This window comes from Athene noctua, chromosome 6, assembly GCF_965140245.1.
Source record: "Athene noctua chromosome 6, bAthNoc1.hap1.1, whole genome shotgun sequence".
NCBI lineage: Eukaryota > Metazoa > Chordata > Aves > Strigiformes > Strigidae > Athene > Athene noctua.
In genome coordinates this window covers 13,812,360-13,824,745 of record NC_134042.1, presented here as the reverse complement: position 1 = coordinate 13,824,745, position 12,386 = coordinate 13,812,360, and the positions used below count along the sequence as shown (strand labels likewise).

Sequence of the window (12,386 nt, the reverse complement as noted above, 5' to 3'; positions counted from 1 at the left end):
AAATATAAGCCTGGTTTTGATAACGTCCAGGATGTTAGGAAAGGGAGGAACACAGACACCACCCTAGGGCTTTTAAGACAGGGTCTATAGGTTGGTGAAGTAGCCTTTCCTCTGTGGAGCTGACAGCCTTATTGCCAAGAGTTTCAGCTGCAATAGCAAGTGCAATGTGTGGAAACCAAACCCTGGAAACACGGAAAATGTCACAGAGATGGGCATGGAAACCTAGTGCTTTCCAGCATCGTGCTCTCAGACTTGAGGGTCAGTTCTGGGCAAGGTGGACTTACCTTGCCTTCTGGAGGAAAAGGAAAGGAATAAAAATCATATCCAACAGGGAAAGCGGTGGGGAGTATTTGTAGGATGTATGCAAGCGCCTCTGGACAGCTGATTAACGTATGGAAACTCACCCTAGCCGTTAACAGCAAAGGCTTCTTGCCCCTGGGACAGGTTCTCAAGAGCTGGATCTCTCAGCGTTCGGGAGGAGCTGTGGTGCCTGTCAGGGTTGATAATGGCGGGCTGAGCCCTGGGCTCCTTGTGACCCCAGGCTTTAGCCGGGGGTGCGAGGAGCGTGGCCCAGAGGTGAGGCTTTCGTGGTTACAGATGGAAGAATTTTGCCCAACGCCTTAATCGTGTGATACCACACACAAGAAAGCGTGCAAGACAGACACGAGGCCTGTCCGCGGCTTCCTCCAGAGCTGCGCCGGGTCGCTCGGAAGCGGCCGAGGTGGCGGGATGGCGGGGCCCGAAGTTTCCCCGCGTCACCGGCGAAGGGCGACAGGCTCAAACCCGGGGGGGCAGCGGCGGCCCCCGGTGCCGGTGCCGGGCGGGGAGGTGGGCCCGGGCTGCCCGCAGCGGGCGCTGCTGCGGCGGGGCCGGGGCCGGGGCCACCCCCGCGGCCCCGCCCGGGCCTCACCCCCCCACCGCCCTCCGGCGGGGGCTCGGCGGCGGCGGCAGCGAGGGGCCGGCCGCGGCGGGGGCTCGGTGTGCCCGCGGCGCTCGGGCGGCAGCACCGCCTGCGCCGCCGCAGCCTGAGGGGCGCTGAGGAGAGCGAGGGATTTTTTGGAAGAGGCGCGGAGGAGAGCCCCGGGAAACCGCCGGCCCCGCCCGCAGGCGCACGCCATGGTGCGGGCCCCCCGCCGTCCCTGAGGAGAGGCGAAGCGGGGGGCGGCAGGGGACGGCGGCGGCGGCGCGGTTGCTAAGGTAATGGGAGTGGGCTGCAGGCAGGGCTGGGGCAGGGGCTGCGCTCGTCGCCGCGGTTTCCCCCTTTATCTGCATCTGTTTGGCGGAGCGGGGGCTGCTCAGCTCTGCCCCGGCAGAGGGGTCCCGGTCCCGCCGCCCATCGCGGAGCCCCGAGCCCCGGCCCGGCTGGAGGGCGCTGCCCGGGCGGCCCCGAGGCGGGGCGGGGGAGTTTGCTTCGAGTTGGTAGTAGCGGACAAGTGCGGGGCGGTGCGTGTCTTACCTCTGTGTGTGTGTGTGTGTGTGTACTGGCCTCGGGCGAGGGGGGCTGTGCCTCTCTTCCCGGGCCGGGCGGGACCCCCCGAGCGCAGCGGCGGCCGCGGTTCGCCCTCCCGCGGGGCCCTGGGGAAGGGCCCCGGCCCCGGGCCGGCGGAGGCGCCGCGGCTCCGTCCAGGCGGTGTGGGGGTACCCTCACCCCTCGGGGCTCGGCGGGGCTCGGGGGGGCGGTGTCCCGGCAGGAGCAGGGGCCGTGCCCGGGCAGCCAGCGCTCGGCGGGGGCCACAGGGCGAGTTGTGGCGCCCTGAAGGCACAGAGCTTTCCGGGGGGAGGCCTCGGAGAAGCGCCGGGGTACGGCTTGAAGGGGGAGCTGGTGCCCCGTGGGAAGACTGGGAAACTGCTTCGCTTCGGCGGTGTGTGGCAATAACATACTTTCATCCGCTGACAAAGTGCGTTTGCATGAAGACAGATCGGTGTGTGAGAGTAAAGCTGCCGGGCACTCTCCTCCCCGAGCCTTAATCTCCTCTGACACTAAAAGCATCTTCTTAGTCACTAGCTGCGACGGCGTAAATAGAGGAATAGGTTGCGGGGCCAACAAGGAGCTTCAAGTGTATTTTTCTGAGGAAGATGCAGATTTTTGTGTAGATAACGGCACGCTGCCGCTCGTACGGTGCAGACATAATAGCAGTCAGGGCTGCCGCCCCGAGGAGCTGACTACGCCTGCGGCTCTGAGCTTGTCGTCCCGTCTGTTCTTGCTGCCGGACGCAGCCCTCGCTGGGACGGCCTGGGTAAGTCGGGGCTCGCTCCAGCTGAGCCCAAGGGGCTCGCCAGAGCAGCGCCCCGGTTGTAGCCTGTGAGCTACAGAGCAGCAGGACGCTTCCCAGCACTTCCCTGGAATGAAAGATTATGGATATGCATGAGCGCTCTTGATTGTTTTTTATTTGCTGACTGCCAGTGTGTAGGGTAGGGATTGGAAAGCAGGAAAATCTGTCTTTGATAAATAAAGCCATACTGTAAAACTCACCTTTGCGTTGGCGTGTTACACTGTATATTGGTGGCTTCCCACCCCGAAGAAAGCTGCGTTTAATTTGTGTTTGTGTGTTTCTGTGGGAAGTGCTTTCAGAGCTGTGAGTGTGAAAAGCACTTTATAAAGGTACAGCGTTATTTGGAATTGCTCACTGGAAAACGTAGTGAAAGAGCTTAGCTGGAGTTCAAAGCTTTGGGGATTTAAGCATTTGATATCATAAATATTCTCCAAGGTCAATTTGGGTTGATTTTGAAATGGAAGGGTGTGTATCTTTGCTTTTTTTTGTCTTTTTTTTTTTTTTTTTTGAATGCCAGATTTATCTTAATCTTGCAGATTGGAAGAACTAGCAATTGTTCGCCCTGTGGTTATGATCCATAATACTTTCTCACCAGCTGACTGGGAACGTTTTTGCTATACTTCTCTATAAATCTGCTTTAAAAAGAGGTCAGATGTTGAAGAACAGTTAGTTATTGACTTGGGGGCATATGGTTACAAGCACAGAATAACAGTGTTCATTGCTTGAATGTGTGTGTTAAATGCTGAAGAAACTGTTTAGACTCGGCCAATATTGACTTTATTTTTCGATGAGCTGTTTCTTTTTCTAACGACCTGACTAATAGAATAATTAATGGCAAACATTTCAATTTCTTTCCTAACTGGCTACAAGTGTGGTGGAGTTTAGATAGCCCTCTTTTTTTTTTTTTTTTTTTTCCCATTTTGAACTGTAGTAGTGATCAGAAGGAGAAATAGTTATTTGCTACACATTTCATACTGAGGTTTATAGTAATAAATGTTTGAAGATTGCTGTTCAGCTACCCGACTAATTTTTCTGGTTTCTTCTTACTGCCCTGCCTTCTAAGAAAAGGCATAACTAGAAGCTGCATATAGTCATTGTTGACACTGCTTGCCTTAGTTTCTCTTCGATGGTTCCTGTGATGTGGGTAGTGCAGATATCTGTTTTAATCAATGACACCTGAGGATAAGAGGAAAAGGTGTGTCCTCTTAAAGCAGCAATTACCTCTTTGCTAACCACTTACAAGGTGTTTCAGCGTCTAGCATGTAATTCTGGCGGAGCACACTGGTACGGCAGTGGTGAGCAGAGCACTGTTCATTCACGGGAGTAACTCTGCGTTGGTTGATGTTTCTGAGGCAGCTGGAGGAAAGCTGAGTGTACGGGCTGGAAATGCTAGGATCTGTCGTCGTCCCTTTGAGCAGCCAAGAAGGGGAGAAAAGGGGAGGGCAGTCCTGTCCCAGCAGACTGCAGCAAACTAGCAGATGGCAGGGAAAGAAAAGAAGCTGCTGTATGTGGAGTAGCAGGAAGACAAAATAGCTGCAGTGTGTCATCTTAACACAGTACGTTAGGATGCGATGTTAGTCTGTGGTGAAACTTCTGAATCTCATAGTGCTGTGGCTCAGGCTGCCTGATGGAAATACAAGGGAGTTGTAGGTTGATTATTTTTTTGTTGTCCTCAGTAACAATGTGAGTCTTCAGCTTTTCAAGAATGAGGGATAGCTAACCTGGAGGCTCTGACTGGAGATACCTTTAATATCTAAATAAAACCCCGCAGTCATAAAGCGGCAGCAGAACGAGGGCAAGCTGCTCTTCCCATGCCCAGTGTTACAAGAGTGCGGTTTTGCCCTTGCAGTCGGTTATTTTGTTGTATTGCTCATCACCTGGAGCTTTGGTCACGTTTCTGCAAGCACACCTAGGCTCTCTAGAGGGGAGAGTGTACAAACAAACAGGTCCACTTCACCGAGCAGCTCTGGACTGTTCAGGGTACAAATATTGCATCTATCTGTCAGAACTGGAACATTCCTGGTTCCTCATGGGAACCTTCTCAGCTTCTTCATGACTGCATAATTATCTATGTCAATTCATACCATGGTGTAATAATTACAAAGAAAACCTCAATACAATAAGAATATTATGTTGATAGTTTGGAAGAGTGTTTCTTCGTGTCAGTCTTTGAACTGCTGTCACCAATGTGGCGTAAGGCAGAACTCTGCCACCTGAAGTATCAAACAAGATGTGAGATATTTTGGCCCTGCGCTATCACAGAAGGTGTAGTAGTATTTTTAACCCTGAATGCTTGGAGCTCTGTCTGCGTATGAGAGAAAAGCTGACCAGAGCTGTGCTGGCCAAGCACCTTTCAGTTTAGGTGCCTGTAGGTGTTGATGGTCACCACCCTGGGTTTTGGGAAGCCTGAGGACAAGTCTGTTGCTTGGTTCCTGTGAAGTTAACACGTCTGACTTCCTCAGGCTACAGAACTTCTCTTTGCATCTTTGAGGGCTTATGTGTAGTTAAATATTTGTATTCGTATTCTGAACTAAATTATTATGTCCCTACATCTCTTCTTTTTCCTGCAAATTTCTGCCTCTGCTCTTCATCTCTTAACTTTCTGTGTAGTGGCTGTGAAAGCACTGCTCACATGGTGATGGATTTATGGGGGTTTAGAGGTGACTGGAGTGTACCCAGCCTTTGAAAAATTTGGCGTATCTTTATACCCTCGAGAAGGTAATAATAGATGTTGCATGGGGAGTTCTAAACTGTGTTTGATTACAGCTTCCCTGTAGTGATACAGCAACTTTTAAAGTTTTTACAGGTTGATATTAATGTAGGTGAATCCAGTGTATTACCTTAATCTATATAAATTTTATCATGAAAAGGCTTTTCCATGATTTCAGTTACTATTTCCAGCTGGAGTAATAGCATATTGTGGTGATTGAGGAATGAGCTAATTTCTGCTGTTATGCTCTATGAAGAGGAGCAAGAAAGAGGTGCTAATTTGTATTTTCCTCATTGGTTGTCAAGCTCTAGAAAGACTGTGGAGTCAAGAGAGACTGCTGCTACCCACTTGTGTTGCATCAGATCTCATACTCTTTTTTTAATGTCTCTGTAGCTGGTGGCAAAGAATGTGGAGAGAGAGAAAGAAAGAGAGATAGATGAAAATTTCAGTGAACAATAAGGTTCTGACATTTTGACGTCCCAGGAGCTCTGCACTGTCATGCTGGAAACAGCTATCTGTTCCTAGACTCGGCAGCAGCAGAGTAAGGCACTGCACTTCGCCTACATGGGGGTGGTGGGACCACAAGTTAGTTAGGCGGTGAAGAGGAATTAGTGCTGTATTTTTGCCAGGAATATTCAATTACACATTACAAACATCATCCCAGTGGAAAAGGACAATGTTTCATCTTTTTCACTATGCTTATAGACCTGGCATCGGTGGTGAAAGGTTCACAGGCGAGTTAAAAGCTCCTCAGATTGATTACTACAGACCTACTATGCTATGGGGATGTGTGTTCAGCAAATGATAACTAATGGTTTGAAAGTCAGGGCTTATATGTTCAATTTATTGCCCTGACATTCATTATGTGAATGTGGAGAGTCCCTTCATTTCGTTGTGATTTAGTTTATCATTTTGTAAAAAAATAATACTTGCTATTGCCGCAGACGTGCAACTAGGTTTAGATTATTCCTTCACTAGTGTAACAGCAGTCTGGCATTGACACGTATTAGCTCAGTTAAAGGAACTGTATTTATAGGAGAATTACAGTATAACAGCAGTAGTAGTAAAGTATATTAGTATTTATAATGTGCATAGCATATATTGGCATTTATGATGGTTTGGTTATGGCATTGTGGAGTTGAGGGTAGATGAACCACTGCTGTGGGATTTGTAGGCTCTGCTGAACTGTGTGGGGGTGTGATCTTGAGCTAGCTAATTCAGGAGTGGCTTAGGTACGTTTTACATTGCAATTACTGAAGTGATTTGGATGTAATTTGCATCTGAAAAGGCTGCGTGGTGTTGTGATAAACAGCAGGGCAGTGAAATCATAGTATATTGCATCCTGTCCTTGAAGTACAATGGGATGCAACCAGTTGGGTTCATGTGCCACCATGCAATGCCCCTGGTGCAAATCTTCGAAAGCACCTGTGCTTTTGGGTAGCAAATTTCCCATTTTATTTGATTGCAGGGTACTTGGAATTTTCCATCCTCTTGAGAATGAACAACCAGCAAGAACTCTCAGCACTTTGGGGTGGTTTAAATGAGATTGTGCAGTCACTGATCAGTGCAGGGGTGGATTGGTTGTTATACCAACTTGCTTTAGACTACTTGAAGGTAGCTTTATTTTAGCAAGGAACAGGGAGTTTAGGTGGAGTAATTCTGAATTTGGAAACTAGCAGGTACTGGGGCCTATATTTTTTTATTTTAATGTTTTGGTTTTGCCAGCCTGTATTAGAGCATCCATTAGTTTGTGCTTCTTTTCATTCTTTGAATCAATTTTCTTCAGTTGTTTTCAACTTATTGGATACAGTGTAAAATAGAAGATACAGTCCATCCTCCAGAAGTAGCTTACTGTAGTTGCAAGTAATATTTTCTATGGTGCATAAAGCACAAAGCACTTTCAGAGATGGTGTATTTGATGGACCAACTTCATAGACAGGATGCTCTTAGCACACTTTAACTGATCCGAGGAAATGATTTTTTCAAAGAAGGATATATATTGGAGAAGGGACTAGAAGTCTACCCTCAAGCTCTGTATTATCGGTGCGGTTACTCATTTTCCACAGGGAATGTTTCTGGCCAATAAGTTGGCATTGTTGCAAAACAACAAAAATACAGCTTTAGCTCCCTCCTTTGCAACTGTTCCTCGCAGACTGATAGCACTTTATAAATACTGCAGTAGTTTGGAATCACCAATTCAGATGAAGTTCAAAGTTGGACTATAACTATCTCTTTGCATTTCTAAATTTGTTTAGCACTGACACTTGTTTCAGTTAAATATTCAGCATATATTTGCTGTTACATTCTCTGTAGCTATCCTTGGTAACAGCATGTTGGCTTGGAGCCCTTCCAAGAGCCCTTGCACTCACAGCAGTATTATTTTATTAGAAGGTAGATTGATTACAGGTGGATACTGCATTTTGTTCTGAATTCTCTGGAAGAAGGATGGATGTATTGGAGGCAGTTTCTTCCTGGGTATAACATCATTCTGGCCCATTAAATTTGGTATGCAGGTGCCCATTTTAACAATTTATTTCATAAAGGAAAAAATTTGCCTTGTTAATAAACAATTTATGTGTCAGTATTTGCTACCACCCATCCCCATTCCATTTTTCCTTTTGGTTGTCTTGCTCTCCTTGTTTATCCATCTGTCAAATAATAGATTGAAAACTCTGAAGGTGGCAAAGGTCTCTATTAAAAAAAATGCCTCTAGTGAGTTCTCAGGGAACTCAGGACTTTGTCAGTGTCAGATGCCAAGAAAGTTACTTTATCTTGGCTTCTGTCCCTAGTTTTCCTCGATGTAGCATCCAATTGCAGACAGTATTTTCAGCATTCTAAACCAGTTACAAGTATCTGCAGACTTAGAAATATATAGAATCAGGATGGGGTGTGGCACCCTGGGGATAGGGAAGGAAAGTAATTAACTTCTGTGGTTTATCAAGAGACAGCCTGATGATTTGCCGGGTGACCAAGATGGGTTACCTGTGGTGAACACAACTGGAACAGCTGGAACAGTCCATCCTTGGTGTTGTCTGTTATACGGTTACATGACAGAGTGATTAGTGCCACAGTTGTCACAGATGGAGAAAAAAATGCTCAAGACCACAAAGCGCCCTTTTTTGGTGGTGGTACAAGGACTTGGTGATCCCTGGTTAGCAGTGTTCTGCTTGGACAACCACACCATGAATATTTCATTGAAGGACATACGTAATTGGGACCCGCAAGTGATTGGAGAGGAGCACCTACAGAAACCAGCTGCTCACATCAGATGACATAGTGGGCTGAGTTTAAACTTGTGGACTGTGTCTATCTGCAGGAAGCCAAGTGGCTTGAATTGCCTCATGTCTGAGAGCTAGTTCTGTCTAAAAGATGGCTGTGTCCATAGTGCATATCCTTGGCCAGAGGGGTCTCTTCTGCCCACCAGATGGTATCTTTGTGGCCTGAAGGTACAATGGTCTGTATGTGTGTTTTATCCAAGTGCAGTGTTTAATAAATGTGAGGTTGTCCTGCAGCCCACCAGAAGGATGAGGTTATGCGTCGTGTGATTTGGGACATGCTGGGAGGCTGTATGGGGTTGCAGAAACTATTGGGAGACAGCTGGAGGAATGGTTAAGAAGCAGGGAGCCAAACTCTCTGTAAGATCATCCATGCTGACTCTTGGGAGCAGGTGGTGATGGGGGAGAGCTGTGTTCCCAGACTGATGTCCACGTACCGGTTTCGAGCTCTACAAAAGAGAACCTGGGAGCAAACTAGCAGTCGAGCAGTATGGGTGATCAGGAGCCTAGAGCTTGCTCCATTCCCTAGTACTGTGTTATATAGACATACCTATAGGTTGTTTTGAGGCAAGTTTTCCACAGGAAGCACATGGTTACATGTATGGAAGAGGACTGCACTTCTAGGAAATGTCTGTAAGAATAGTAGAAATTGGAAATCCCAGTCTTCATCAGGATCCCAGTTTCCCTGAAGAGAAGAAAAATGGAGTGTCCTGGAGTTGGGTTGGTGGAAGAGTCTCTGCTATTTCCATGCCGAGATGTGCACCTGTCTTTGATCCTGCTGGTTGTAGAGCGAGAGAAGTGTTGAGCTCCAGTACTTCAGCACGGGGCTCCCTGTGAACTGGCACCTCAGCAAGAGGAGGAACGGGGTCCTTTAGTATTCACAGATTCTCCCAGTATAAACAAAACTGCGCTCTCACAAACAAAGAGGAGTTCATTTGGCAAAAATCTGAACGTTAAGTGCAGTTGCTGGAAGTGTTTATACTTTGCTTCTTAAAAAAGGCAACAGACTGAATATTGTTGATAGTACTGCAGTCCTCAGCACTTGCAAGAAGGGGCAGAAGGTCTGGGATGATCTTCTACTGGGAAAGTATTTTCAGAGTACCTTCAGTTACAACTGAATGTCCAAACCAGTCATTGTGAGGATTTTTAAACGCTTTGGGATCTGTACTTCACTGATCAAAAGCAGGCTCCCTTTGCTGCTCCATGCAGGAGAGCAGCGCCATGGCATCCAGAGCCACAAATACACTACAGCCCATCACTGCTAACTGTGGCGTGGCTCCCTACGCAGGGATGCCCAGCCCCTGTTTCATTAGCCTTTAAGTCCTCATCTGGTTCAGGAGAGGAACGTGCTTGCAGAGTCTTGTTACTCTTGAGTGCGGTGGTCGGCAGCACTGTGTGCAATACCAGCATTTCCCCCTCCTCACCGCTAAGGATACTGGAGGAGATGGTGGACCTCCAGTCTTTCCAGCTTTTACTGAGTCGGATAGATGTTGTATCAGTCCCTCTTCAGTCATTTCACTAGTCATACAGGTCTACTTCTGAAGGGAGAGTAAGGTGAATTGTGCAGTGCTCAGACTGAGCTACACCACTTACAAGCAGAGTATAGCCAGGTTGGACCTGGGGATCCTCTGGTTGCTGTTTTTGCCTTGGTAAACAGGATGACTTCTATATGTTGTTCTTCTGGTATACATGCCTTGCTTGGCATACCCAAGTCCTACTTTAATGAAGTAATAGTTAACCAGGAGAGGAACTTGAAGATAAATTTCTTTCTTCCCAGTGCAGTTCTAGAGAGACTTTTGTCATGGATATGAAATATCAACTTAATATTAATGGGGACTAACTGAATTCAGAGTAACTGATTTATTTTTTTCTTTTTTTATTCTCCCATCTCTTCCCGCCTGTCACCTCAATAACATGATCTATTTGATCTAAATATTCTAGCAGACCAGGTAGGGATTTTTCCTATTGGTAATTATCAGTTCAGCAAGGCATGCGGTTATATGATTTCTCAGGCATGTGAAAAGTGATGTAGTCTAGATGTAAGTAACTAATCAGAAAAAAATTAGCTAGATATTAATGACATGAAATTGTATTTTACTCTATGATTGTGTGCTAAAGCTCTAAATCTCTCATGATTTGACATTAGCGCTATATGTCAATTGTATGCTGCCCTTGAAATATAATTACATAGCATAAAGGTAATTTCCACTTACTGTCACCAAAAATTGTATTTCAGCTGAGCGGTGCTGATCGATATCTACATGGGGATTCATGTAGTAGATTCCGTTCTCTGGTATTAAATTTTTGCATCTATAACAAACTATCTCGTTTTATCTCACATGTGCAAGAAATTGCTTAAGTTGACAACTGATTTATTAAAATGCAGGATAGAATTTCAAATATGACCTTGTATTGGGTTGTTAAATCCAGGTGATATTTTCAGGAAAGTTTGTTTTGCAGAATTTCTTCTAACTTTATACTTCTTCTTTATTATTTATAAGCCCCAGAGCATATAAGGACTCTTAGATGGGATAATTTCTACAAAGTATATGGGGTTTTGTGCCGGTAAGAGTTTTCTTACAGCAGTCTTGTTTACAAAAGTCTTTTTGTAATTGAGGTATTTGAGAACACTGATGGGAATCTCTTAATTTAATTCTTATCTGTTTTAATTGAATTTACATATACACAGAGATTAAATACTGACAGTATTTATGGATAAAAATGTAAAGGTTGTTTGTCTTTGAAATTTTATTATTAAACTTTGTATCAGAAACTCTAAAGAGGTGAGCTGTGGAAAAAAAAATGGTTTTGTTGCTTTCTGGAGCATTTTAATCGGTTATTCTAGTTTTAAGGGATCCTTTTGTAACATATGTGAGCCATATCTCTTCGCAGCATCTAATTTTTGGGAGAGTTTGAAAAGCCTGATCAGATAAGAGAGGGAGAAAACTCTTACCAAGATTCAGTGAATTTTGCCAGCAGTTGCCTATCTGGTCCAGTGTGCTTGTGTTTCTCAGGAAAAAGCAGAACTGTTCTATAATAAAGAATAAAATATAAAAAGGAAAAATTCAGCAAGAGGCAAATGCACCCTCTCTTTTTAGCGTATTTTTGGGAGCATTTTGGAAGGATTAATAGGCCATCTTATCCATAAACAAGAAGTGGAAGACTGCTGATTTGCTCCTTGTGTGGTAGAGTGAGAGAATGGTTAGCGCAAATGATTTTCAATTTTTATCACTTTTGCTGCTGGGGAGTCTGGATTACTGCAAGCATGGCTATTGTCAGAAAAACAGCTGTGGGAAAACAGCATCTTTTGAACCTGAAAGTTGGAATTTAGGGACCATTTATTTTTTGAAGATACACGTTTGGATTTAGATTGCTGATGTGTGGGTGCAGGCTGGTATGAGTTGGCCGCTGGTAATGTAGTAAACTGCCTGTAGGAGTAAGGAGCTGGCAGTACTCTTCAGGTAGTAATTGGTGAGGCTTGTAACTGGAGGCTGTGCATGAGTACTTTTAGTTTTTTAAAAAACCTAAATGAAATATTTGGTTTTGCCCTTCTCAGCCCTGTATAGCTGAAATGTCTGTATAAGACTGAGCTGGCTTCTCTTCTGGCTGATGCATTGCAAATGTGTTTAGAGGGCAAATAATGTTTAGAGAGCAGACTCTAGTTTTAATCCATGCAGTGACGTAGGGTTGACTTTCTGCTTGCATCTTGAGTAGACTGGGCTGGTAGTGAGGAAAAAAAGTGTGTAAAAATAATAGATTTCAATAGGATTTCTTGAAAAATGAGTCCTGCAATTCTTCCACACCAGGCTATGGGTTTTTGTTGGTTTGTTTTTTAACAGAGTACTATGTGAGTCAGATGTGGACTTTTACGTACTATTACGTTAATTAAAGGTTGCAAGTGCAGCACATTATGTAGTATGAGGGTAGAAAACCTGTACTTTGAAGGTGAGCAGTCTCATTTGTGTTTGCAGCAGGTAGCTTGTATCACTGGAGCCCTGGCTCTGGGCTGTTCTCTGCCCTTCTCCCTGGTGGTCGGTCCCCAGGCAGAGATGGAGCCATGCTCCCTTGAGGCTGTGTTGACGTTGCTTCTCCCTTGGAGGTGTCGCTGCTGTGTAGCCAGCTGTTTGT

At 45.7% G+C, this 12,386-nt stretch overlaps 1 protein-coding gene across 5 annotated transcripts in view; it reads left to right on the top strand.

The window, feature by feature from the left end:
- Nucleotides 1-943: 943 nt before the first annotated feature.
- The window catches only part of RGS6 (regulator of G protein signaling 6), a 289,933-nt gene continuing 278,490 nt past the window's right edge, over nucleotides 944-12,386 (top strand). For 4 of the 5 annotated variants that reach the window (XM_074909645.1, XM_074909642.1, XM_074909644.1 and 1 more), the window contains exon 1: nucleotides 944-1,197. The gene's annotated coding sequence lies outside the window, so the exon portion shown is untranslated. Of the gene's footprint in view, nucleotides 1,198-1,779; nucleotides 2,238-12,386 lie in introns of those variants that run through there. The other variant, XM_074909643.1, reaches the window with a different exon arrangement.